At 53.8% G+C, this 27,420-nt stretch overlaps 1 protein-coding gene across 5 annotated transcripts in view; it reads right to left on the bottom strand.

Moving 5' to 3' along the window:
- PIK3R5 (phosphoinositide-3-kinase regulatory subunit 5) overlaps positions 1-19,747 on the bottom strand; it is a 65,298-nt gene extending 45,551 nt beyond the window's left edge. Inside the window, exon 1 of one of the 5 annotated variants that reach the window (XM_080367367.1) lies at positions 19,146-19,747. The gene's annotated coding sequence lies outside the window, so the exon portion shown is untranslated. Of the gene's footprint in view, positions 1-545; positions 899-15,042; positions 16,989-17,323; positions 17,486-19,145 lie in introns of those variants that run through there. The other 4 variants (XM_080367368.1, XM_080367363.1, XM_080367366.1 and 1 more) reach the window with 4 other exon arrangements.
- Between the last annotated feature and the right edge of the window lie 7,673 nt (positions 19,748-27,420).

Genomic DNA, 27,420 nt, shown 5'->3' with positions numbered 1-27,420 from the left:
CCCAAGACAGGCAAAACCTGAAAATACTCTCAATCTGACCAAATCGAAGATATTTTAACCCATACCCTGGGCCTGGCCATTTCTGCTTGGAGCAGAGCAGAACAGCCCTACCTGTAGGAGTTCAGCCCTCCAGCAACAGCTGATGTAGATCAGGGCCTTTCTGCATGTTGGCAGATGTCAACGACACACACCGAACTGGCCAGACACTTCTAACCAGGGCTACCAACATCTTAGATCTCTGTGCGCCTGTGTGTATTCCATAATATGCTATCCATCTGTCTATATATTCTGTAATCTTATATCTAGCCCTCCTCTTGCAGAAAAGCTCAAGCAAGGAAGCACAATTTTCAGGAATAACACATCCACATTAGGACACCTTGCAGCCCAGCACAGTCAGTTAGAGATTGTCCCGCTTCACATCCCTCACCGGCAGGAACGGTGGTGGCAGCCTGTGCCATGGCCTCCAACATGTGGGCTCGCTGCTCCAAGGTGCCCTTGGTAGGAATAAGGGTTGACAAGAGCCAAGAGGAGAAAAACTCACTCACCCAAGGTGTCAGGGCAAACCCCTGGTAGATCTGGGAAGAGACCACATAGGACCTGCACCAGCTGTAGCACCGGACTCACAACCACTCTGCTCTGTGTGTTCTCACTGCCAACGCTCACAGACACTTCCCTCGTGACAGCACCTCCTCTCTAGACAACACTCCAACAACAGCTTTTCTTCCAGCCCCTCCCAACTTCACCCCATCTCTAAATAGACTGAGAACATCATGGTCCAGCAGACAGTGGAGCTGGGGTAAAGGATGCGAGCACTGCTCTCCACTGTGGGGATGCACTTTCTTCCTTCCACCACACACCCCAAAGCCCCCGGAGCTGCAGCAGTGACAGCGCTTGTGCCCAGCACGGTCTAGAGAAGGAAAGATGGGCTATGGCTGTACGTGGGACCCAGAAGCCCACGGAGGCAAGGTGACTTACCTCAGTCATCTTCATCCTTAACGTGCCCTTAACTGCATCTGCTCTCCCCTGCGCATCCACACCTCCTCTCCCCCCATGGCCTCACACTGCCCATCAGCTGCCTTATGCCACGGTTGAGTCATTCTCAAGGACTTTGTGGGTGAGGCTCGGGGTCTACTGCAGGATCTGTTGTGTGACCTTGGAAAGTCATTTGTGTATCTGCAAATGTATTGGCTCTAGGTATTTTTGCATAAGCTACTTTCCCTGCAGTGTTTTTTGCCCTACTGCTGAGCACGTAGGACTCAGTAATCAAATGAGGTCAAAGAAAATTCCAGCCCAAACCCCGGCAGCCTCAGTCCCTCCCCAGCAGCAGCCGCTGTAAACAGCCAACAGCGTCTGAACAAGCAGAGCCCAGACTCGGACAATGGCTCTCCCTCTCTACCAGCACAGAAAGTGGGAATAATCCTGCGGGATTAAGCAACATGCCACGAGCAGGGTTGACATCTGAGAAAATGCATGAGCAAGCAAGGCCACAGATTGCTAGTTGCTAGAACTGGAGAAGGCATGTCTCTGGAGCGAAGACTGCAGAGCCTGCAGCCCACCCATCCTCTGCCTCTCGTTACGCAGTAGACTTCCCGTCTGTAGAGGAAGCCACAAGCCATGCGGCTGAATCCATCCACACAAAAACATACAACCCCCCCCAGCCCAAGCCAAGTGCTCCACCATGGGCTCGCCCATTGAGATGGTTTCCAAGAGCAACTTGCACTTCTGCATTTTCGACAGAGATCTTCTTACTTCACCTTCCCGCGCGCTGCTGCCAAAAGGAGAAGTGCTGTGGAGCCGGGGGGAAGTTGTGCCACCATTTCCTATTCTGGATGATGATTTCACTCTCCTGCCACATCCGAGAGCCACACGTGGCCCCTGCTACGCTGCGCAAACAAGCTGTGAGGCTGTTAACATGCAAAGGGCTCTGGTTTGGGCTGAGCAGTTCCAGGAAACTCAACAGTCGCATTCAAGAAAATACAAAAATAAAGACCACACACAAATGATCTGGTCAGAAATAACCATGCTGTCCCTGGGCACTTGCAAGGCTGCAAGATACCAAAGCAGGGCATGTGGCTCAGCAGCAGAGAGGCTGGGGAAGGAAAGACACACAAAAGCAGCAGTCCAGGCCCAAGCAAGGACTTTCTGCACTCCCCTCAACGACAACACACACAGTCAGGTTGGGCTCAAGCAGCCCTGAGGTCCTCCTTTCTTGTCTGAAGGGGGTCAGTCCCCTTGGCTCCTTCCCACGGCCACGTAGCACCAGCTTGTGACGGGGAAGGAGACAATCCAGAGCAGCCAAGAAATCCGCTCCTCCCCGCACATTCATGGATCTAGACTCTTCCCACCTTGATGCTAAAGGAACAGCTACATACTGCTGACAAACACCTGAAGGAAAGACTCTTTCCACCATTTATCACCAGTTTCCCCCCGTTTGCTCAGTGTGGGCATGGGGGCCAAGGACTTACACTCCCCCCAGGCAGCTTGGGTCTGTCTTCCAGTCTGAATGGCAGATTCAAGCATCACTCCATATGCAGAAGACTTTCCTTACAGCCGTAATAGCTTGGATTTCTGCTGACACAAACAGAAACGTTATCCCCATTTAGAGGGCAAAACCTCCTGCCTCCCTTCCCCAAGGGAGTCTGATAAGCCCCATTACCAGAAGTTTTCTACAGCACAGCTAAAGAGTGGATCGGGTCTTAACATATTCCCTGCTTAAAACTTCTTGCTGGAGCCTTATCACCAGAGAAGCACCTGTAAATATTTTTAGAGGTAATATCTGCTAGCACAGGAATTACAGTGCATTAATTAGCAGAGAGAGGCATACTGACGGTCACAAGGTCAAAACACATCCATAATTTACACTTCGTTTGGAGTTACTGAGAAAACAAAACATGCAAGAGCCATCACAAGACCTGCTATCTTTGAGGGCTCTGAGCACAAAGGCTTGCATCTCCCCAGAACAAACAGGGAAAATTTACCTCGGAAGGACCAAACCCTCATGGACAGCAAAACTCAGTGGGGGCTCTATGGGCATGTTGAGTCCGTCCCTAGAAGGAAACTCAAGAGCTTGCAAGGCTGTGGTCCAGCAGACTGATGGCTGGGGGGAGGGCTGGGGGCCCGGGGTGGGGAGCAGGATAAGGATTGGTCAACACTTGCTCTTCAGGGATAAATTACTAAGAAGATTTGTTTGCATTTTGGTATCAGTGGCCATTCATGCTCCTCAACAGACACATGCAGCCTCAACCTTTCAGGTGACAGGGGTACCCTGAACCTGAGAGATGGAGCCACCGTTTTTAATGGTTAGTTAAGATTAGAGAAAGTTTTACGTTGACTGGGCATACAGATGGGCAGCTTCACTTTCCTGAGCCATCTAGATCGTTCCTCAAGAAGTTCATAAGCTGACCGCACCCTAACCAGCCTCTCTTCTCCCACAGCTTCCTCCACTGCATAACAGTTATTGGTAAGGAAGCACGAGAGTAAGTCAGGCTGTGCCAGGACTTCCCGCACTTCCCACTGCATGCACGGACAGTACCAATAACAATAACCAGCTGCAACCTCAGAGCAATGGACCAATAGAAGGTATCACTCAGGCTTCACCACCGCTGAGCAGGACAACCCTGCTAGATGAGTGGATTTAGCTGGGTAACTCAGTTCCCCTCCAAAAAATCCCCAGAGTGCAATTGCTCAAAGGGGGAGAACCACTTTGAGATGCAAGACTGGCAGTGAGTCAATACTCACCACCATCTAAAGAAGAAAACTGGGCCATTACTAGCCTACAAATATGCTTGATCATGACAAGGATTCTCATGAAATTAAGCCATCCAGAGCTGGTTTGATGGCTAGGTCAGGTGCACTGCGCTTAGGTCCAGAAAGACCTTATTCATATGCACGATAACTGTTCAGTTTGACTTTCTGTCGGAGTGGTTTACACTTTCTTCTCTGAACACCCTGGACCACCAGCAGCCCTGCTGGCATCCCCACAAAGGCTCTTACCAACACACCAAAGTGCACCTTGACATGAAGAAAACCTCTGGATCTCCAGCGCTTGGTAAACCTGCTGCACAGCCAACAATGTATCATGGCAAAGAAGATCAGCCAAAACTCTTGGCATCTGGTTTCCTACAACAATGCAATTAAGGCTGCCAAATTCTGGATTATCATCTGGATCCAAAAAAAATGATCGAGCCCAAGGCATGAAGCAAGATAACTGAGAAAAAAAAATCACCCAGTGGCTTTGGAGAACCCATATCAACCATTTGCTTTGGCATAAAGCTCTGTGGTGACGCTGAGTCTATGTCAGGGGTAGGATTCATTGCCTCCGACTTTGCCTGTGCTAGAAGGAGGTGAATCTAGGCAAATCGACATCTACAGACAGAGAAAGCACCTGGTATGGAGGTCAGTTCACCCAATCCAACTTGAACCCCTCTTCAGGAGGAGCCTGCAAACTAAGTTAAATTAGAAGCCTAGATTTTTAGGCAAGCAAGACAACTCCCATCCTTATTCTCCTAAGCCGCTTCCCATGTGCAAAGCAGGAATAACCACACGTCCTTCCTTAGCCTGCAGTTGTGCCACCAAATGTTCCAAAGCCTGTAAGAAGCTCAAACAGTGCAATAATGGGAATATGGAAATTGCAGCAGACTCAGTTTAGCTTTCTGTTCTTTCACCCCCAAATTTGATTCATAACAAACAAAAGCAGAAGCCAACATTTTTTGCAGGTAACTTATTCTGCTCAAGATCCCCAGGACTCCTCGCCAGACTTCCACTTCCGGGCAGCCAGGTGTAAGCTCTGAGGAAGAGTGCTGGAGGCTGGCGTGAGTAGCTCTCAGTAAATCACCAGTCCAAGAAAGCTTTACAAGCAAACCACTTTAAAGTCTCTGCTGTAAAAACAGAGTTATTTCCACCTTTGAAGATGGAGTGTGCGCTTTGAAACCACCTAAGGTCAATTTTGTGGGGCTGTTTCACAGATGAACTACATTAGAGTACTGATAATCCAGAAAACAAGACAAATACGATAAAATTAATGCATCATTACTTAGTTATTTGGAGCACATGAGGGCTAGCAACAAAGACACCAACAGCCCAGCACGTGTGGGACACAGCAGCAGAGGTCTCATTTCCACACCAAAGCTGCGTCAGCTCTTCAGCCAGCAGCAGAATTCCCATCTCCTGTGGCAGGCAGGACCAGCCACGGACCTTCACTTGATGTTACTGAAGAAATTGACTGAGCTGACGTCTATAATCAAGCACCCCCCACCACTCCTGGAGGGAAGATGCAGTCTCTTACTCAGCCCGCTACAGCTGACCAACACAAGCAGGATGTGAAGCGATGGCAGAGGAGCGAGGAAGGCTCCAGCACCCAGCTGATGGGAGCATCACTGCTGAACACGGCTGTGTGGGGCTGTCACTGGCTCTCCTCTTAAGCCATTTTTTTTTTCCGTCATTTTTTAATAAGAAAAAGTGAGAAAAGTAGTGGGGCTGCCCCTAAAATGTACAAAATGAAACCACAACAAAATTTTAATGATTTAAGAGTGAAACTGCCATCATGTTATCATCCTGGTAATTAATTTGTCATCACAGTATGACTGCAGCTCCAGGAGTTTATTTCCATTTATGAAGAGGAAAGACAGTCTCCTAAGCCTGACCAGAGATACCACGGTAAATCATACTGCAAAAGACAGTGCAAGAGCTGGCAGGAGACACACAGCACCCAGGGTTGAGTTTGCAGCCAGGCTCAACTTCTGGTCACACCAGGACAAGTCCAGAGCAATGCACTGGTTCCAGTTTTAGCAAAGAAGTCGCAGCAGGTACCCAAAACCTGAACATGGACCAGCAGCCTGGGAGGGCAGTGCCAGCCACCCCCAGGCAATTCTTAGCTATTGGAGAGGAACAAGGTGATCATAGAAACAAGGTGCCGTGCATCTGGCATGATGTGTATGAACCTCCGATCCCATCGTCTACATCATCTACCATGGGATCAGCTTCATGAGGACCATGTGCTGCTCATGAGACTCAGCGCTCACACAAACCCCCTCTGATCCTTTCAGAGTCGGTCCCTGTGCAGTAACAGCTGCAGCTGGATGAAGTAACAGAAAAGGACTCTTAGCAACGTGTAGTAACAGCAACCTGGAAACTGCAATCCAGTCAAGTTTGAGAAGTGTTGGTTTTAAAACAAGTACACGCTGGTTTCGCAGCATCGCTACCACCTTCCCCACCAGCAGTGCTGGCTGCAAGCGTAGGTGTGGAGTGAGAACAAAGGAGACCCCTTTTCCAGCCCTGGGGTCTCATAGGAACTGGTGGGAGAGAATGAGAACAGCAGAAGCTCATCGGTTTTGAGTGCCAGGTTCAGCCTTTCACATACCCAATTTTGTAGACCAGCAGTAGGTTTTAGGAAGCCAAGGCACCTCCCAGAGACAGATATTCAACAGTAATTGAGAGAGGATTACAACATTTTGCATCAGCTTTGCATCTCGCCTGACCTGAGCTCAAACCAGTCGTTTGAAGGTTTGTTGCTTCCATATTCAGGTCTGAGTTTTAGACTCAACTGTGAATTTCCTTGACAAACAGAAGTAGCCTGCAACGCATCGCAGACTCATACAAGCTGAAGACACTTGCAGACTATACTGGGACTTTCTGTAAGCGAGCGATTCCTCTGCTGCAAGATCGGCAATGTGAACGTGGACCATGACCAGCATCAGACCCCAGCAGCCACACTTAGGGGAAACTGAAACCCCAACAGTGCGACACTGTCCAGCACAAAATAGTCTGCAAACCTACCTACCATTCTGCAGACTGAGACTTCCTCTTGACTTATTTTTAAAATGTTCTTTTTTACAATTACTATTTTTCAGGACAGGATCTAGTGTATTTTGACAAACAGATAACGGGGGAATTCCACTGACTACCCCTTTAAAGCCATGGTGTATTTTGATGTTGAGAAATACAAATCTCTAAATTAGTCCCACCAAGCCATCACCAAGAACAGTTGCAACGGCACCTTCTCTCTTTCTCCAAAAAGACGTTTCTCTGTATGCAACCTCAGTGACTCACTGCAGATCTTTTTCAATCAGAGATGCTCTTACCACTGGCAAGATGCTGCTTTCACCTCCATCTCCAGCTAAAAACACCGGCTGCACCCTTCATCTCCCTATTCCATTATCTTTAACTCCTGTAACGCAACACTCCTCAACATTTCAAATATCAAGCTTTGGGAAGTGAAAGGCACAGAGAGGAATGTGTATCCCTGATGTTGTTAGAATAAGGTCTGTTACTTTTTGCAGTGGTTTCTGAAGGAAACTGCAGAAGTCCCGTTCCTGGAGAGTCTGAAGGATAAGCTTCAAATTGAAGGGCAGGGAGAAAGCATGCCCTGCTCTGCTTCAAACTGAAGGGGATGTGCCCTGCTCTGCTGGAGGTGGGAAATGAGAGAAACTCAGTCACAGAAAGGCTGCTGTACAGAGACTTATCCGTGCCCAGGTCCTTGAAGGCAGAACAAGCAGCAACAGATTCAAATTGAATGACAGAGGGAAAGTGGTCCCTGCCCCAAGGGCAGGGAGAGACCCTCGGCAGACCTCCCAGTCCTGACAGCCCTCCCAGTCTGTGCTCCCCAGTCCCCATTGCCTTTGCAGTCCTCCTGCCTTGAGGCAGATGAACAGCTACAGAGGTCCGTGGGAATTTCCTGGATTTCACTATCATAAGTACATGGTGATGCTGAACAGTAACTTCCTAAAAAAACCCAAATGGTGAAAAAAAAAAAATTCCAGCGCTACCCTGTGCTTTTCCCATCTCCCCTCCATCAGCACTTTGCTCACCTTCCGACACACCAGCCCAAGGCCGACAGGTTTCAGCAGCCTGTGCTTCATGTTCTGGCCAGGAGCAGAAAGCAAAGCCCATCCCCTCTCCGTCTCCATCTCCTCCTCCTTCTCGTCTCCTCCCCTCCTCCTCTCCTATTCCTCTCCGTCTCCTCCCTCTCCCTCCCTCTCCTTCTCCCTCTCCCCCCTCTCCCTCTCCTCTGTCTTCGTCTCCCTCTCCCCCCTCTCCCTCTCCTCCGTCTTCGTCTCCCTCTCCCCCCTCTCCCTCTCCTCCGTCTTCGTCTCCCTCTCCCTCCTCTCCCTCTCCTCCGTCTTCGTCTCCCTCTCCCTCCTCTCCCTCTCCCTCTCCTCCGTCTTCGTCTCCCTCTCCCCCCTCTCCCTCTCCTCCGTCTTCGTCTCCCTCTCCCCCCTCTCCCTCTCCTCCGTCTTCCTCTCCCTCTCCCCCCTCTCCCTCTCCTCCGTCTTCCTCTCCCTCTCCCCCCTCTCCCTCTCCTCCATCTTCGTCTCCCTCTCCCTCCTCTCCTCCGTCTTCGTCTCCCTCTCCCTCCTCTCCCTCTCCCTCTCCTCCGTCTTCCTCTCCCTCTCCCTCCTCTCCCTCTCCCTCTCCTCCGTCTTCCTCTCCCTCTCCCCCCTCTCCCTCTCCTCCCGTCTCCCTCTCCCCCCGTCTCCCTCTCCCCCCGTCTCCCTCTCCCCCCGTCTCCCTCTCCCCCCGTCTCCCTCTCCCCCCGTCTCCCTCTCCCCCTCCTTGGCAGTAGCAGCTCTGCCAGTACTGCCACGCAGCCAGCAACACCTCCTCACCTTCCCGGCACCCAAGCCCCACTCCCAGCCAGCCTGTGGCACGCGCAGAGAGATGACCCAGCAACCCCATCCCCAGCCAGCAGCACCCAATGGGCTGCACAGGTTTGGCAAAGTTCAGCCAGGGTGAGAAAAGCCTCTATTTTTCTCCTCAGAAAACAGCAAAAATGACACATAGCTGATCTAAGTAAGAAAAGAGCAGTTATATATACCCACTTTTCAGAGAGGAAACGTACTTGTTCCTGGCACCAGTTATGAAAACCCCTCACCACATGATGCAAGAGTTAATTTTAGCTTGTATCACTCTTTATCACAACAGTGAAGATTAAAGTTTCACCCAACATCACAGTCAATTACAAGCTCAGTGTCGAGTTAAGCCCCAAGATTTGGGCTGGAGATAGTGACGGTGTTTGGCACAGCCCAGCCTCAGCGGTGTGTAATGGAAACTCCAGGGCTGCTTTTCAGGGAAGGTGGAAGTTCAGCAGAGAAGGGGCTGTGTGTCACAGGAGAGGACTGGGGGGAAAAAAATTAAAAAATCAGCAAATGCATAATTTAGAGAGAAGAAAACAAAAAAAAGTTTTTCCCAAAATAAAGGCAGCAGCCCAAGCTGCCCCTGCCAAGAAGGAAGTGAAGGACATGACAGCGCGTCAGTTCCTCCCAACGCTCCCTATGGTGGCTGCTCAGCTTGGCAGGCCAGATCCAAGGGGACATCCCTGTTGGAAGGGTCCTGTGGCCACTCACATGGGGCAAAGGGGACAAGCCTCCAGGTACTTCCACGCTCAGCAGGAGACACCCTCCCAAAAGCATACGGGACACCTGGGGGCTGCAGTCCATGCCCAGGCATAGCACATGCTGCATTCCCTCCTAAGCTGAAGACTTGACTGAAGCTGAAGACGCTGAGCTCCCTCCCAAGCTGAAGACACTCCAACAAAGTCTTCAGCTTGGGAGGGAGCCCATCATCTACTACCTCTGGGCACACGCCTCAACCCCAGCTGTCCCATGTGCCTTCTACAGCAGTTGCTGCATACATGGGGCTTCTTTGAACATGGCCCTTGGGTAACATCCATTTTTCTTGTGCAGGGTTACATGTGGGTGGCACTATCATGTTTAGGATAGGATCAAACACAAAGGGAAAGGGTGATACCATGATACCATTAAGAATTGTCATCACCTATTCTTTGTTCCACTGACCCAGCACTTTCCTATGCTTCTCCAAACTCTCCTTGCCCCCAAAAAGCTCCCTACTCTGCTACACTGGCTCACAGGGAGGGATGCTGGGGTTTGGGGGGTTTGGTTTGTTGGGTTTTTTTCTATTGTAAAATCACCTATTAGCCTCAGTAGGGCGAGGGACCATCCCCATCCTGCAGCCAAGCAAAGTGGCATGGAGCACACACAACTGAGGGTCCCTCCCAGAGGAGCCCCCAACCTCTGCCCCATGCTGCCTTCCCCACCCGCAGCTCCCTTGTGATCACAAAGGACAGCAAGAGCTCACGCTAATTCCTTCAGCCTATTCGGAAAAACAAGTTTACACGTGAGATTTCAATTGGCTCCGTCTCTGCTTAACTACTCCAGCTGTGAAACAAAGTAAGTGAGAGACAAAGCACTACAAACAAGCAGCGTGACCATTTCAGAGGGCTTTTTGTGAGCTTTAATGCCAAACCCACTAAATAGATTAACTTACAGCATAAACAAGCAAGTAAATCTTTCCCCCAAGGCCCTGTGTATCCAAAGGAAGCTTTAGAAGTTGCTTCCTGCCATTGTGGAGACCCTGCTGGGAACCCAGGAGCCTTTTTAGTCCCTGGCTTGGTTGCCCAAAACCTTCAATTTACTTCCAGCACCGCTGGCTGCAGCACCACAAAAGACAGATGACGGCAAGGATGGTTTTGGCTGTTCCCTACCACCCACGGGCCAAGGGGAAGCACGCCCGTGATCCACAGGCGCTTCCAAAGCTCACGGAAGGGTGTGAGCACCACTTCAACCAGAGGACCCGGTACAACCACAGCAGCAGCACCACCATAATCAATGAGAAGAAAGGAAGACTGCACATGAGGAGGCAGACCAAGGAGAGGTGGGCATTCATCCAACAGTAGAACGGCCAGCAGCCACCAACTCCACCAGGCTGTTCAGCCCCTGACCATCTTCAAACAGGCCACAGCACTGAAACATCACAGCAGCATCCACACTTGCCGTTTGAGAGGGGAATGATGAGCCCAGGCATGAAACCTTTCCCAGCCCTGTATTCATCTCTGGGAAAAAGCAGGCTCAAGCTGTGCTGGAGGCTACTGCTGCAACCCAGATGTGCCAAGTCCTGCAGATGCTGGGACTGGATCACTCAGGGCAATCCCATTGCAGTGAGCGAAGCCCAAGCCCCTGGACCCTCCCTGGCTGAGGGTGGGTCCCTGAGCTGGACCATCCCTTGGCCTAGCCTAGTGCTGACCTCAGAGCTACATCTCTATCAGCCCAAGAAGCCATGGAGAAGACAAGCAGAAAGGTATCGTCTGCTCCATGTGAAGGGTCTATCCACCACTCTCCATCCCTTCTCCATCGCTTGGTGACTATATTTGAAGGTGATACAACAGCAGTGAGGGACACTGAGCACAACACACCTCTGAAAAGCCTCCAGCCAGGTTGGCACAGCCCCGAGCAGCTGGTCTCCCACATGCAGAAGTCCCCAAATGCCCCCAGTCACCCACCTGTGAGCAAGGAATGCAAGAGCTCATACAGCAAATGCAGCCTGAACCCCTCCCAGCCCCACGATGGGCAGGAGCATCATGGCTTCCTCCCACAATGGGCAGGAGCATCATGGCACAGGAGGCCCTTGCAGGGCCAGTTCTTCACCGCAGCTCTTCACCAGGAGCTGAGCTCCTGGGACCTGGCATGAGGCTGACTGCAAGTGCCCAACTGCCAGGGTCAAAGGCTACCCCCTTCAGCCTAAAGCATCACACTCAGTGTTCTGGCTGGAGACCACAGGGAGCCTGCAGGATGCTGTTAAATACTCGCTATCCTGTCATCACTTCAAACCCAGCACCGCAATCTGGCAGCTTAGGGCCCACCAAAGGAGACCCCCAGGCTCCAGGTGTGCTCAGTCCCAGCAAAAGTGGATTTAAACCCACGTAGCCATTTCTTCACCCCATCCAAGGTCCCTAAAGGATTAGCACCCACCATCATTCAGAGCAGATCAACCTGGCAACAATTTGCATTTAATGAGCAGTCCTTTGGTGATGCTAGGCTTGTTGGCTTTGATTGCCATCAGGTTAATTGATCCAGGGAGGTTAGCCTCAAGAAGTCCTCTCAGATAAGCAGCATTCACACACATGGATGAGCAGTAGTGGGGATGTCACCCAGCCTGGGTCTACAGGGCTGGTGTTTGCTCAGTCAGACTGCAAAGCCTCCACGCCCGAGAGAGCTGCTGTAACTCCATCATACACCCGCAGGCAGTGGGAGGCTGTACACGGTGTCTGTACCGATTTGCAAGGTTTGTCAACACAAAGACACCAAGAATGAAGAAACATTTGTGAAGTTTCACATGTACAGATTGCCAGAAACAATGAGAAAAGGGAAATGCCACCTGAAAGGATGAGAGCTTGTTTGCAGAGAAGCCTCTGGGCTGAGGGTTTAAATAGACATAGAGTGATGGGGGAAGCAGCTGAAAGGGGAAGCGTTTCATCCTAATTTGAGACAACAAAGAATGGGCCTTTGTGGAAGGGATGAAAAACACTTTTGCAAGCTCAAGCCAACACAGTCTTTCCTACGGTGTGCACATACCAGCCATACACCCATCCATGCAGCGCTGCACTGGAACAGACATTAACACAATATTGAGAATACCTTGATGTTACAGCACAAAACCCTCCAACACAGGATAAAAAAGATGACGAATTCCGTACTGCAGCAGCTGCTAAGGACAGTCACAAGACTGGGCTGAAGCTGATCTCTTCCTGCTCGGCTGGAGCAGTGGTGGGCAGCTGTGAGCATCGTGACCAGGGAGGCGATGCTCCAGCGTGCCCTTCCATTGCCAGGCACCCTCGTCACATGAGATGCTCATGCCAGGCTCTGCCCACTTCTGCTTAAATCCACCCCAAATTAAGGACCAGCAGCATTTCGGAGCACCCAAGCTGCTCTTGCCCCAAGCACTGTGGGAATTTTGGGCATCTGAGGGAAAGCCAAGCCCCATCTCCATCACTCTTACAAATACAGTCCCCCTGCAGCACCAAGCACCTTTGCTGTGACAATGATTTGTCACAGCACCACAGGACCGTGTCACCCAGCCAGGCAGCGTTTTCCTATTCCCCTTTTAACTCAGCAGAGAGGGTCACGCTCGCATCTGTTGGCTCAGAACCTCTGCCGAGCTCTCCAGGGCCAGCCAGCCCAGCACAGTAGGGAGGGAGCGCTGGAGCCCACTCTTCCCTGGGCACTCACCAGCCCCCTCCAGGAATGGCACAGCGCAGGTGGGAGCACTGAAGCACACAGCTGCCAGGACCAACCTGTGGGCTCCGTCTTACCAGCAGGAGACCCAAACCTGGGTGAACTCTCAGATGTGGCAGGTTACAGTTAAATACAGCAATCACACTTGCAAGGAGAGGACAGCTGAGACGAAAACAGCCAAGCCTCGAACACGAAACCCCACCACGTTGTTTCCAAACAAACCGCGCTTCCCGTAGCATCGCACTGCCTTCACACCCGACGGAGCCAGCTCTCTTCCAGCTACGCATCTGCAAACTCAGCCGAGCATCTCCTGCTGCACAATGCCAGTGAGGGAGTGGATCATCCGGCCGCAAACCGAAGTTGCCTTCTTTTTTTTTTTTTCTTTTTTTTTTTTTTTTTTTTTTTTTTTTTAAGTGGCAGAGCTTGAAATCAGAGATTAACAAGCCTGAAGGAGCTCATGCCTGGCCACTCATGTATTCCAGATGCACATGCTATAAATGCAGCTTGCCAAACAGGATACAAGGCATAAGAAAATAAAGCATTTTATCTTCAAGCTTTTCCAAGAGGGTATTAGAAACAATGGGGAGGAAATACAAAATTAACACTAGAGAAGAGCAATTGGCAGTGCCCCTTGCGAGTCTGTTCTTCATTACAAGGCTGCCTATTCAGTAGCTTTCATTAGGAAAATCGCATCGCAGAGCCATTCCCAACAGTGTCCCTATTTCCTAATTAAGCTTCGCCAAAGAGACACGTCTTTTAGTTACTGCACGGCATACAATCACAACAATTACCATTTCATCGCATCCTGGCTGCTGAAAACCCTGCAATTAAAGCATCTGAGGAGTCACATAGGCGCGTCATCAGGGAGACAAGTTCTCACGTCGTGCTAATTGGCGGCCAAAGCCATGATCAGAAAAATGGAAACGTTGGGTTTTGGTCTCCATGCTGGGAAAGACGCTCAGGAGCTGCAGCTGCTCCCCGGGCTCCCACCCAGGCGGCCGGTGATGAGGGCTCAGTGCCAGCAGCGAGCACGAGGGAAAGGTCCTGTCCACCCCTCTGGGCTGCAGCACAGGGTGAAGCTCACCACAGCCTTGTGCATATCACACCCATGTCACCAGCTGTGCTTTCAGGAAGGTGAAAAACCCCAACACATGCAGCGCAAGGGGGACGCAACTTTGAGTGGTTTGCAGGGGTCACCCGCAGACCCTCCGATGACAACTCTGGATGGGTGGGACCCTCACAAGAAATGGTTGGCACTGGAACGGTGACAAAAGTGTCCCCTCACCACCTCTGGCCATGTCAGGTGAGGCAAGGATGCGGAGTCCCACAATACCAAGCCTCTTTGGGAAGTGCAAGGGAAGTCTTGTAGAGAGAAGGGAAAGAGCCTGAGCTGCAGCTATGGAGCCTGCATTGCACCCACAGGTCACATTCTCCTCTGCTGCAGTCAGGAGTAACATTCCCAGCCCAGAACACCTCCCCCACCGAGCACGGCTGCAGAGCACAGAGCTGCAGCAAGGAAAAACCAGCCTGGCTGCTGTGCAGTGCCCCACGGAGGGAGGGGGGGCACAGTTTCCATAGGAACCTCATCCCCCCTCCCCATCCTCTCACCTACTGCCCAGTGCAAGTTCAAAGTGTTGATGGGAGCAGATTTCAGATGCAGCAGGAGCCTCCCATCTCTCAAAAACAACCTTGGGGCACTCACCTGGGGGGCTCTCCCCTAGCAAACCCATGCACAATTTTCCACTTGCAAAATAATAATGCAAAAAACTAAAAATAGGCAGCCCCGTCATGCCAGGAACAACTTAGCGGTCACCCAAAAAAGAGAAGTCGAAACCACCCCAGGTGAGCTGCAGCGTGGCAAGGCTGCAAGCGGTCCCCATGCCCCTGAGTGGGTCCTGGTCTCCACCGCAGCCGGAGCACCACGCTGACTGCAAAGCTGCTGCCGCATTTGGCATCCCTCAGCCCTGAGGGCTGCTACAGCATGGGGAGCACACCCCCTCGGAGCGGCGTACAGTACCTCTCTGCCAGTGCTTTCGTCTGGATTCACTTCTTCTTTCTTGGTGCAAAAATCACGTCTTCATTTTCACGTTCAGCAAAAGGCACATGGTGACAGCTTTGGTTTGCTTTCCTCCAAACTCAGGTGCCCTGATCTCCAGCGGGGAGGAGGGACTAGCCAGCTGCACCATCCTACAGCACCAGAGATGTGGGGCTGCCAGCGAGGAGCCCTAACCCCCTACCCCAAATACACTGGTGTGACAGCTTCTCCCTCTGCACAAGCACCTCCAACACTTTTCACCCCCTTTCCTCTCTCCCCGACCAGGCTGCAGAGCTACCGGGAGCAGGAGAGCGATGGCCACAGGATGCCAGGGAATGCAGACCAGTGAGCTCCCCCCACTTAAATTCCACAGGACATCATGAGGCTGGAGCTGGCCCCGGACCAGATGCACACCCCTGGCTGGCAGTGCAGACCAGGCACTGCACTGCCCAGCTGCCTCCCTGCAGAAACCTGCAGTGCATCACCCAGCCCAGCTCCAACAGAGCCCTCCAGCCTCACATCGCCACAGTAACAGAGGGATGGAACCACTGCAACAACCACTGCTAGGCTCCTGCTCTTTATCTTCTCATCTTTCTAGGTTTAAACTCTAATCTGAGCAACACCCAAGAGCTCCAAAACACTTTGCAATCATGTTTTGGAAACAATTTGCAACTCCATGCAAGTTTTTGCTCTGAACAACAACAACAAAAACCAGACCCCTCTGACACACACAAAAATGAAAGCACTGACATCCTGCATATCCCTGGAGTTTGCAGGCTCTGCATCAAACCAGGATCTAGAAAATTAATCTAAATGGAAAAACTAAACAACTTGCAGCTGTTCAGCATTAGCCCCTTTAACAGCAGGGCAAGCAGCACCAGCCTGCAGCTACCTGAGCAAGTTTTCACTGCACTGAGAGCAGCAGCACCGAAAACAAGCCATTAGCAACGTTAAGGGTGCTGGGGCGACAGCAGTGAGATTTTAATAAACATGAAAACAAAGGTCTGAAATCTCTTTTCTCCCGCTTTCGTTAGTGATTTGAATCAGCCTAGCCTTTTCCTCCCTTAGGGTTTACACCGCCCAAAGCAGCTAAACATCCTTTCAGGGAGGCTGCGGCAGAAGCAAGCGTAGCAAGAGGCCAGGGTGGTGCTGGGCACCCTCGGGTCGGCACTGGCCACGCGGTCAGGCCATGGCAGCTCCGGATGGAAGATGCTCCTTTGCAGGCACAGCCATCAGCACAGGCTGGTGCACAAAGCAGCACAGGGACATCTCAGGGCTGGCGCCTGTCCAGACTCCGATGGCAGAAGGATGACACGCTGCTGGGTTTGTCACATACATCCCAAACCACATCCTGTTGCCAAAGCAGAGCCCTCCCAGGGGTTACACCTCCGGCCCCTCAGGCTCTGGGGACCCGGCTGAGGGTGATGGGAGCAACAGGCGACTCCTGGCCCTTGGGTCCCCCCAGCCCAGGGAACAGAGCTCCTGCTGCAGTGACACGGGGTGACTCATTGCCACCCCCGCCACCAGCCCTGCCAAAACTCCAGGCAGGCACTGGAGAGCCCCCGGGATTTCCCGGGGACCCAGGCATGGCGGGGTGGTCCCCTGGGGCCAGGCAGGGCCCACACCTGGGCCCCGGGCTGCAGCTCTGCGGGGCGCACGGAGCAAAACAAGTACAGTCCAGAAATGAGTCACGGCAGCGGGACCGTCCCCACCTGTGGGTGACACCGGCTCCTCCTGGCCAGGGCACGGTGGCCACAGACCGTGCCGGGCTGCCAGGGGACCCCGAGGGAGACGTGCTGCAGGGTGTCCCCTCCCAAGGCTGCAAGGGACCTCCAAGTCCCCAGCACGGGGCTGGTGACACCCCCACTGGTGGGTTTAAGTGGAAGCCCCCAGCTGCACGGGAACCCCACACACACCGGGTTCATTCCCCCTCCTGTTACTTGGGACGCCCCCAGTTATAAATGTGTCCCCCCCCCCAATCACCCAGCCCGCTCCAGGCACAGCGGTGCACAGCGCTCTCCCGCTACACCGACATCCCCCCCCGCCACGTGCCCACTGGGCGCACAAGCTCCCCGGTTACACGGACACCCCGGTTATAAGGAACCCCCTGCTTGCCCACCCCCTCCGCAGACACCAGGCGTACAGAGCTATCCCGGTAGTACGGAGCTCCCCGGTTACACCGCGCCCAGTGGGTGCACGAACCCCCCCCGCCCCCGGTACACGGAGACACCCTCCCCGCTACCCGCACCCGCGGCGCTCCCACCTGGGGGGCGGCTGCCGCCGGGGCCCCCTGCCCATCCTCGGCGCGCCCCGCCGGCTCCACGCCGGGCTGCGCTGCGCTGCGCTCCGCGGCGGCGGCACCGGCGGCACCGGGGCGGGCGGGGGCGGGGCTGCTGGCGGGGTCCGCCCCGCACGTGTGCGCCCTGCGGCCCCGGGTCCGCCCGCCCCGGCCCCTCCACCGCGCCCCGGCTTCACCTCTGCCCGCCCGTCCTTCCCGCCCGCCCATTCATCCATCCATCTATCCATCCGTGTACCCCCACCCATCCATCCACCAGCCCATCCACCCATCCATCCACCCACCCACCCATCCACCCATCCATTCACACACCCATCCACCCATCCATCCATCCATCCACCCATCCACCCATCCATCCATTCACACACCCATCCATCCACCCACCCACCCATCCACCAGCCCATCCATCCACCCATCCATCCATGCATCCACCCACCCATCTACCCCCTCCTCCTCCACCCACCCCTTCATCCACCCATCTGCCCATCCACCCGTCCATCCACCCATCCTTCCCTCCCTCCCACTTCCCTGCCATTCACCCAGCTGGCCATCCCCTCAGCCACCCACCCATCCTAATGAACACTCTGTATTACTCCACCACTTCCCCTTCCACTCTTCACTCTTCCACTCATCCACCCCTCCATCCATTCCATTCCTCCATTCCACCACTTATCCATCGAGCCCCCCATTCTTCTATCCACCCACTCACCCACCCATCCATCCCACTACCCTGCTATTCATCCATCTACCCTTCCCTCCATCAAGTTCTCCTTTTCTACTCCCCTCCATGCACCTTTCCAACCCTCCACCTGCCACTCCATCCTTCCCTTCCTTCATCTGTCTGTCCACCCCTCCAGCCACCCACCTCCCCATTCCCCTGTCCCTCTCTCCTTCCCTCCATGCCTCCATCCTATGTATTATGTGAGCTTGTTTTCCTTCCTCCCTACGCAGCCCTTTACCCATCTCTGCTGGAAGAACCCTCGGTACCAACAGTGCAAAGCCCCGCACAGCCTGGGCTAAGTGACACCAGGCCAGGGACATGCTGCTGGTTTCTGCTCTGGAGTCACCTGAGAATGGCCTTTTCCTGCTGCCTTCAAGGTTGCTCCAGAGGAAGGGCCTGTGCCACCTCTGCCGCCGTCTGTGCTCGCCCCCCACACCTTCCTGCTGGCCCACCTGCCGCAGGGGGTTTGTGGCTGGATCCAGCCCAGCTGACACTACGGGTAGGGGCAAGAACCTGCCTTTGGGTTTCTTTGCAGGTTTCGGTTTTTCCGCTGTTACTGATGCGCCGAGATTCGAAAGCTGCTCAGGGGCTGAAATAGATGTGGGTTTCACAGTGAGATTCCAGAGAATTTTAAAAGAAGCAAGCCCAGGCAAAGCCAAAATCCCCTGCAATTGGTGACCCAGGGAAACAACCACCCCCTGCACAAACTGCGTGGGACACTGGTGCTCAGCGCCCCGGCTGCCTCCCGCCGCAGCTGCAGTGCCGGGGCATCGCCCTGCACCAGGCGAAACCTGTGTGAACGTGAGCTTGACCTTCCCCAGCTGAGTGGCCACCAGCAATTCAGAAGAAATCCTCCGGTGGTGGCAAAAATAGCAGGAAGGGGAAAGTCTCATGTCATGGCCCCACCTGCCCCGAGGCACTACGCTGCAGAACTGCCCGACCTCAGGTGGAGCTGGCTTTGTGCCGCAGCCTCGCCTGGACCTGGGCTCCTCACGCAAGCTTTAAAGGCTGAAATTAGTTTCTGGGATGGCAACCTGATCTTTCCCATCACTTCTGCCCCGTTCCTACCTCCTGGTTTCAGAGCCAGCTTTTCAGGTGTATCCATGAACCAGAGGAATTGGGACATGTCAGAGGGGTTAAATCTGAAGAGGCCAAACTTCTCCGGGTGTCAGAGCTGCAGGGTGTCCCCTCCTGTTCTGTGCCCTCCCCACCTGACCTGCTGTGAGCTGATGGTGGCATGCTGCAGCCTGAGGAAGTTGCCAAAAACAGTGGTTCGGGGGGCTCGTGCCAGCGGAAGGAAGCGGAGGAGCGCAGGGAGGTGCTGTGCCATGCCCCAGCCACCGCTGCTGTAGCCTGCAGTGACAAGAATGACAAAGAGCAGCATGGTGGCCACCAGGCTGGAGCAGCCACCTCAGGGAAAGGGCTCCAGCACAGAGGTACCTCCAAGGGCTGCTGACAGCAGCATGCTCATGGCAGCTCCTGGGAGCAGGGCACTGCGCTCCTCCTCACCGCTCAGTTCTTCTCATTTGAGTTCAGGAGTCCCTGGGGACATCAGTGCCATGATCTGAGGTGACAGCAGGACAGTGCGAAGGGATCTCAGATGGCTTTTAGGGGCCACAGGGAGAGCAGGGGAGGCAGCCCAAGCTGCTCCCACCCCTGCAGCAGGGTTGCATTCAGGGCGGCTGCGGTGACACCGAGGGCAATGCCAGAGCTAACGGAGCCCCCGCTCCGGCAGCCTGCTGGGCACGTTGCATGGCTCCAGAGCTCAGTTCCTTCCCCTCCCAGCCCCAGCCGGGGAGGAGGAAGCTGAGGCTGTGCTCTAACAACACGCTTATTTAGACCTTTGGGTTCTCAGCACCAGAGTAAACACGGAAACAGCACGTGATGCGAAACACTGACCTGGGGTAAACACCCTCTGCCAGGGAAACGCGGGGCCAGCCAGCTCCGGTGGGCAAGCTTTGCTCCAGAGGTACGCGGGCTGTCAGCACTGCTCTGCTTTCGTGCTCACCTGCTCTTGTTTGTCCTTCCACAGCTGATGCGGCAAGATAAAAAGACCCAAATATCAAACTGCGAGTTCCAGCTAACTCGGCAGAAAAGCCCACACCAATGCAAATTCAGAGGGCAGAGATCTGGCACATCACTGCTACCAGATGCCCAGGAGACACCACCTCTGCTCCAAAGGATGTTCAATAGCCGATACAGGGCTAGAGAGAAAGTATTAATATATCAATGTAATTTTTTCCACAAACAACTCCAAGTAATTCATGGAAACACTTGGCTGGGAGAAGAACGAAGTAATTGCTGAACGAAGCCCCTTGGGTGATAGAAAGTGATTTCCATAAAGAACATTTCTAAGCAAATCAGGTTTCCGATGTATGCAAAGGCACCGAGGTGCACGAGGGCCAGCCAGCTGTCAACATTTCCCACGAAAGCAGTCATTCTGCTTCAATCAAATCATTTTTTGTTTCCAGGAATGTAAACTCACAAACCCAAATCTCCTTTGCCCAGCTTCTATTTTGGTTCCTCATCCTCCGAATCAGCACAAAGGCACCTCTGACAGGGAGGCTGCTGAAAATGGGATTTACCCCTGACTCACAGAGATGCTCAGAAATCCATCATGGTCATGTTCCCATTCCTTTCTACTCAACACATTGCTAAAACCTGTATTGGTACTACACATATACACACTTCCCTGAACCAACGACGCTGCTGATTTCTATGATAAATACCTGTAAGATGGCTGTTCTGTCTCAAATCTTGCAGTTCAGTTTTCTGCTTAAATACAGTGTTTATAAGCTAAACATAAGAATATTGCTCAGGGTGTGATGACCACCAGAGCATTAAGCTCACTTGGGAATGTCCTATTGACAAGAATGCTCAAAACCCAGGCAGGAAAAAAGTCTGTGGATAGAGACTCATCACCCAGCTCATGGCTGGAGGGCTCACAAACTCCTGCTCTCCATATCCACACCCGTCACAGCAGAACCAGGTTACAAACCAAGCAGCCACCACTTTCTGCAAATGCATCTTTTCGAAGATTTTTTTTTCCTTCCCCATTCCAGCAGCGGTTCCCACCGCGCTGGTAGCTGGAGGCTCAGGGATGGGGATGCTGCCCTAAAGGAGTTCTGCAGGTGCAGTGAGGACCCTGCCTCTCTGCTGGCGGCTTGAACCAGCACTGCAGCTCGCAGGGAGGAAGCTCCTTTTGCAACCTCCCGGCTCCCCAAGGATTTGCACAAGCTCTCTCCTCGCTGGGCCCCTCATGTGCTGGGAGACCATGGGGCAAAGCTGACCCAGGGTAACCCCCTCACACCACCACATTGCCCCAGTCAATGCCACTCACTCCTCTGTCCCCCAGCTAAGGGGTCCCTAGGTCTAAACAAGGGGAGAGCAGCAGGCTTTGGAGCTGGGAAGCACCCAAAAAATCCCATGCAGGCTTCCCCCTCATCCTCCTCCCCTGCAGCAGCTTTCCGCCAGGTTTCTGCAGGCAGGCACTGTGTCTCTGGCCCTGCTGACCCTTTGCAAGAAGCCCAGTGGAAGGTCCCCTCTCCCTGGGCAGCACCTCTGCAAAGGCAGAGAAACTGTCCCTCTGCAGGCTGTGATCTCCCTTGGCCAGGTCAAATTCCCCCATGCAGGTCCACGCCTGCCCTGAAACCTCTCCCCCACCCTAAATCCACCGCAGGCTGCTGCCCTCCCCTCTCTCTCTGGAGACCTGGGCAGGAGGCACAGGCAGCATGCAGGAGTCCCCAGGATGCAGCAGGCAGTGGGATGCAGGACCCGGCTGATCATCCAGGAATGAGCAGGAAGAAGGAACAAAACAGGCTGGCTACGGGCTGCCCTCTCAGCCAGAGAGGTGCTGAGGTTCCTTGCTGGGCTCGGACCAAGCCACACAATAGAAATCTAATAACTCAGCTCCCGAAAAATGCCATAAAATCATTATCTCTAGGCACAGGCCAATGGCTGCAGACCACAGCCACCGCATCTCCCTGGGATGGTGTTGCTGTTGTCCAGACTGTGGGTTTCTACTGGATTTGGAAACTCCGTCCTTACACAGACACCGAGGACATCATGTGCGGCTGTGCCTGTGGCTGCAGTGGCTCAGCTACCATGGCTCTAGGTGTGCTCGTTGCTTCCTTCTCCTCATGTTCACATAATGACAGAGCTTCACAGCCTGGGCAGAGCAGCTCTGCAGCCTCTCCCTGATGCCTGCACAGCTTGAGAGGGAAGGGGAAGCAGGATCCACTGAAAAGGGAACCTGCTTTCTCTCACTGTTTCCCCGCCACGACTTGTGTTTTTCATTTCTCTGGTGCAACTCAAAGGATATTGAAAGATTGCTCATCACCACCTGAGTCCGAGCCTTGAGATTAAAATGGGCCACAGGCTTCTGAGTGGCAGATCTCACCCCAGATGTTCCCCTCCTAGAGAGGTGAAAATATAACCTTAAATGACCTGATCGGGCAATGTGCCGGAGGTTTCTTGGCAGGCTCTGAGATGGAAGGGCTCCAGAGCTGTCACACTTTCGGCAGGCGAACACTTGTCTAAGCTGCACTTCCCTGTGCTCCTGCCCCGTGCAAGGGCTCGGGGTGACTGCAGCAAACCCACTCTAACTCCTGGCTCCTTTCCACCTCCTTTCTCAGGTGCCTTTTTCCATGGAGAAAGTCTGATCCTGATACTGGAAATCATGGGTCAGGCTCCCACACTGACACTGATGCTCTGGGTGACAAGAGTGGGTCACTCAGCCCTCTGTGCCTCAGTTTCCCGTCTGTGATGCAGCAAGTCTTGCTCTGGTTGGTCCATCCTGCAGCTCTCGGGACCATTTCTATTTCAGTCTCTGACTTTTGCATGCTCAAAGCCACATGGATGCCTGCTGGAAGCCATCCACACTTGTCACAGAGAGAAGCAAGATGAGTAGAAGTCTGGATAGAATTTTGATGCAGTAAAGCCAAACATTGTCCTCCTCTGTAATATTAACAATTATAGTGGCACTTGTAAGAGAAAGAGCCACACACCCCTCCTGTCCCCACAGCCACATCACGCTGTGGTTTGGGTTTCCGAGCGAGCTGTGCATTGCTGTGCAAGTGTCCAGTGCTCTTTCTGGGATCCAGTTTGTAGCTGGTGGTGGGTGAGGCAGAGCTGTGGAAAAGGGCAGGAAAGGACAAGAAAAGGATGGATAAATCACGGCTGGGATGGAAACTGAGGGCAGCCAGCTGGACCTCAGGGGATCATCCCCTTATCTAAGGCAGAACTGCTACATAGCCATCCCTGGCAGACATTAGTCTGCCCTGTTCTGGAGCCTGCTGGGGACCAGGGACCCCCAGCATCCCCAGCAATGCCAGCATGGCTCTGTCCTTACTGCGACAAAGCCTCTCTCGGTAACCTCCCTGGTGCTAGTGAGTCCCATGACTTCTCTTACTGCCAGTGGCTTATGGAGAAGATCACTTCATCGTGCCCTGTGACCATCTATTCTTTGTGTCAAAACACCTGCCTGGGCTCAGTCCTCCCGTGAGCACACAGCCCCAGTGTCACCAGTTTCCCAACCCTTTGCTCACCCGACTCAGCTTGAGCCACAGCCTGTGGATGAGACGCAGCACCACGGGGACACCTCCCCAGCACCGAGTCGAGCAGAGGGTTGGTTTGCACAACCTCTCCTCATCGTTCCTCTCCTTTCAGCCTGGTGGGCATTTCCCCACTTGCACTTAAGCAGGCAAAGATGCTCAGCTGCTGCCTTTTGGCTGCTGCAAGAGCTGCAGCCGGGCTTTACTCAATGGCCCCTCGAGGCAAGATGCTGCTGCCGACAGTCCCCTTACCCGCAGAGAGCTGGCCTGTCCCAGCCTTGCTGAACAAAAACCTCTCTCCCGGAGCTGGAATACCCTGGTCCTTACATGTCGGAGCTTCCTGCCCTGATCCAGTTCCCGCAGGGCCCGGCAGCAGGGCGGCTCCTGGGCTGGACCACCCCGGGGGCCACCGGGAGCCCCGGCGAGGCAGCCCCGGTCGGGGGCAGAGCCCGGGCAGCAGCCGGGACTGGCGGCGCCTTTCGCACGGGCTGAGGTTTCCACCCTGTGTCCTGCCAGAGAACTGCAGCGACGGGCCGGGGCTGAGCACCGCGCTCAGCACCCCTGCCCCCCCCAGCTGGGCCGTGCGCCCCTGGAAAGCGCCTCCCCAGGGAGGGGGCTGCCCTGGCAGCCTTCCTGGGGGCAGCGTGCCGGGGGAGCGGTGTGCATGGGCACCGTGATAGCTGTGGCCACGGGGACCCTTGCCCAGCATCCTCTCTCCAAGCCGCCTCTGAGCCTCCAGAGCCACCACCACTTTCCACTGAACAGAGCATCTCAGCTCCTGGTGAATCCCTTGGCAGCAACATATACATATATATATATGCATATATATATATATATATATATACACAGCCTGGATCAGAGAGCTTGCTCTGGGCACCGCAGGATGTAGACTTGATGAAGACTTGGCCATAACCTGTTGGCCTCACTCCATGTTATGGTGGGGCTGAACAAACCTTCTGGGGAACCACCAGAGCTGGTCTCACGCTGGCAGTGTGCTGTGCTACCCCCAGCCCTGGGGGGACCCAGCCACACTCCTGGGTGGCTCACACATCCAGATGTGGAGGCGGCAGCATTTGAAGGATGCTGTGAACCTGGAGCATCTGCTTCTTCCCTGGTTTCCAGCCCAGGAAGTCATGAAGTCCTCGAGGCAGCACCCACCCAGCCGTGCCCACATCCCTGTTGCCCAAAGGCAGAGGCACATTTTGGATGCACATTTTATGATGGACAAGTGAGGCATCAGTTGTAAATCTGAAAATTGAATCAGTGAGTAGAAGCCACATGTTCCTGCATCCCTCTGGAGCTGGGCCCTGCCTCCCCAAATACCGGTGCTAAAACCTTCTGAAGGTGACAGCCCAGAGGAGCAGGGGACAGCCAAGCTCCTCAGCGGGGGCGCCTGGGGCTGCTGGGGCTCTCCAGTGGTTTTGCTCTCAAATGAGCCTGCAGCAGGAGCGGGCCAGGCCCAGGACAGCAAGGACGGTGGCTTCCCCGCTTCCCAGCACCCTGGAGGGGCCCCTCCGCCCCGGGCAGGACCCATCCCCACCCCGGGGCTGGCGCCGGTGGCTCGGTGCTGGGACCCCGGCAGGTGGCAGCAGGGCCCCAGGGGGACTGTCACAGGGCAAGGCGGGGGGGGTGGGGGGCTTGTCGTGAATTCCTTTTATTATCTTTTTATTATTATTATTTGCTTTACATAAAAATAGCCACCCCATGCAAATCCACTGTAGATGCATCTTGGGATAAACTGAACTGGGAGAGGGGACACTTGTCCTGATCAGCTGTGGCAGTCACCCATCCAGGTGACAGACTGACCATCCTCTGCAGGCATCTGAATTACACGCCCGGATTAGCGGTGAGGAGAAACTGGTATTGGTAGGCAGGGTTTATCTCACCGAAAATGGGACAGAGCTCTCACCTGCCGGGCACAGGGTCCCCTGGCACCCAAGGGACAGAGGCTGCAGGCAGGCAGGGCTGGCCGGTGCCACCAGGGGAGGGCTATGCTGCCCAGGGAGAGCCCTGCCTGCCTGCCCCAGCACCTGGTTGCAGGTCTCAGGGTCAAAGGAGCCATCAAGGGAGCAGCAATGTCCTCTGAGGTCACTGCTGCCTTCAGTGGGAAAGGCTTGGAGCCATCCCACTTTGTCCTGAAGCTAGAGGTGCTTTCGGCAAAGGTCCGGAGAGGACCCAACCTGGCCTGGCAGTGGCTGGGAATATGCAGGGGTTACAGGAGGCACGGAAATGCCAGTGCCCAGTCTCCTGAACAACCTCCAGCACATGCCCTCGACGTGCAAAATCCCCAGAGGAAACCTCCCACGGGCAGCGAGCCCTTTCCGTGCCAGGAATTCACCTCCCACTCCAGTCCATGAGACGCTGCTGAAATCGCATTGATTCCAACATGCCTTTGGCCATGTATTTAATGTTAAGCACATGCTTTAAGGGCATTTTCTAGAGGGCTGCAGGTGAAAGGATGCTGGGAGCTTTGGGGAAAGCAAACGATAATAACAGCACCTCACAATCCTTTTGGAGATCCCTACCAGTCTGCTTACCTTCAGACCCCAAGCTGGAATAAGTCCCAGGGAGGGAGTGAAGGGCAGGAGAAGGGGACAGGGCAGACAGCCACATTCCCAGTGGACAGTGTTTTGCAGGTCCTGGGGTGGGAAAAGATGGATGTGTTGACCAGGAAGCTGGCAGTAGAGGATGGCTGAGACTTGCTGTTGCCAGTCCAGGTTCAGCAAGCCTGTCACCAAAATGAGGAACTGCCTGCAAGCTGGTAGCAACCACAATAAGGCTTTCCCAGGGAGACCTCACTGCCCAAAGCAAGCAGCTGTAACCACAGTGTTTTCCTGAGCCCTGGTCAAAATATCACTTGATTTCTCTTGGGCTGCAAAACTGCATCACATTCACCAAGGGAACACACAGCCTTTGGGAGCTTTTTATAAAGTTACCAGAACACTTGTTCTGCCAGGTGATCCAGCAAACCCCTGGAGCAGACCCCCAGGAACCCTCCTTTGGGGGCAACAGGGCAGGAGGAACAGAGCAGGCAGGACAAAGGGAGGTGCACGGGTGGGCAGCAAGTAGCTCTGAGTGAGGACCACAGCAACTGCAAGACCTCTCCAGGCAAGAGGCTCCCATGGATACTCTGCTGCCCTTAAATCCTTAAACTTCAGTCACGTTTGCATCCCTCCCAGTGGCTAGCTTCATCCTGATGCTCTAATTCACATTTATGGTAAACCCACTCAATGCTTGGGACCATCCAAGGTCCCATCAGTGTTTCTAGGCTCTGATTTGCAACCTTTTGTTTTCAAATGAGGTGATTATAAAAGCACCCCCCCTGGTCTATCAGAGGCCAGCAAGGGTGGATGTGTTGCAGATATCTCCGTGCTCTCTGGATCTCAGGCAGTGCAGAGTTGTGTACCTTCATCTCTATGTTTCGGGGTGGCACATAAGCAGCCTACACCAATACAGTAACTGTCACAGGAACATTTTACTGCATCCATCACTGCGCACCTATTGATGACACCAAGTGACCAGTAGACCTGTGTCAGGGACAGGAGGAGGGAGCAGCGATACAGGCAGTGAGGTCCTGGTGCAGTATTTGATGGGTGCAAGGTGGTCACAGCCAGAATCCTTCCTCCAACGGGCAGCATCTGTGTGCATCGGTCAGGGTGACGGGGACAGGCAGCAGCACCCTGGAGAGAAGGCTGTTTTCCAGCAGAAACAAAACCAGGCAGTGTGCTGGGAGAATGGTTTTGCTTTTCTCTAGCACATGACAAACACTGAAAAACAATAGGGGATTACTG

This window comes from Falco punctatus (genome assembly GCF_963210335.1).
Source record: "Falco punctatus genome assembly, chromosome: 1".
NCBI lineage: Eukaryota > Metazoa > Chordata > Aves > Falconiformes > Falconidae > Falco > Falco punctatus.
This window is presented reverse-complemented; position numbering and strand designations above follow the sequence as displayed.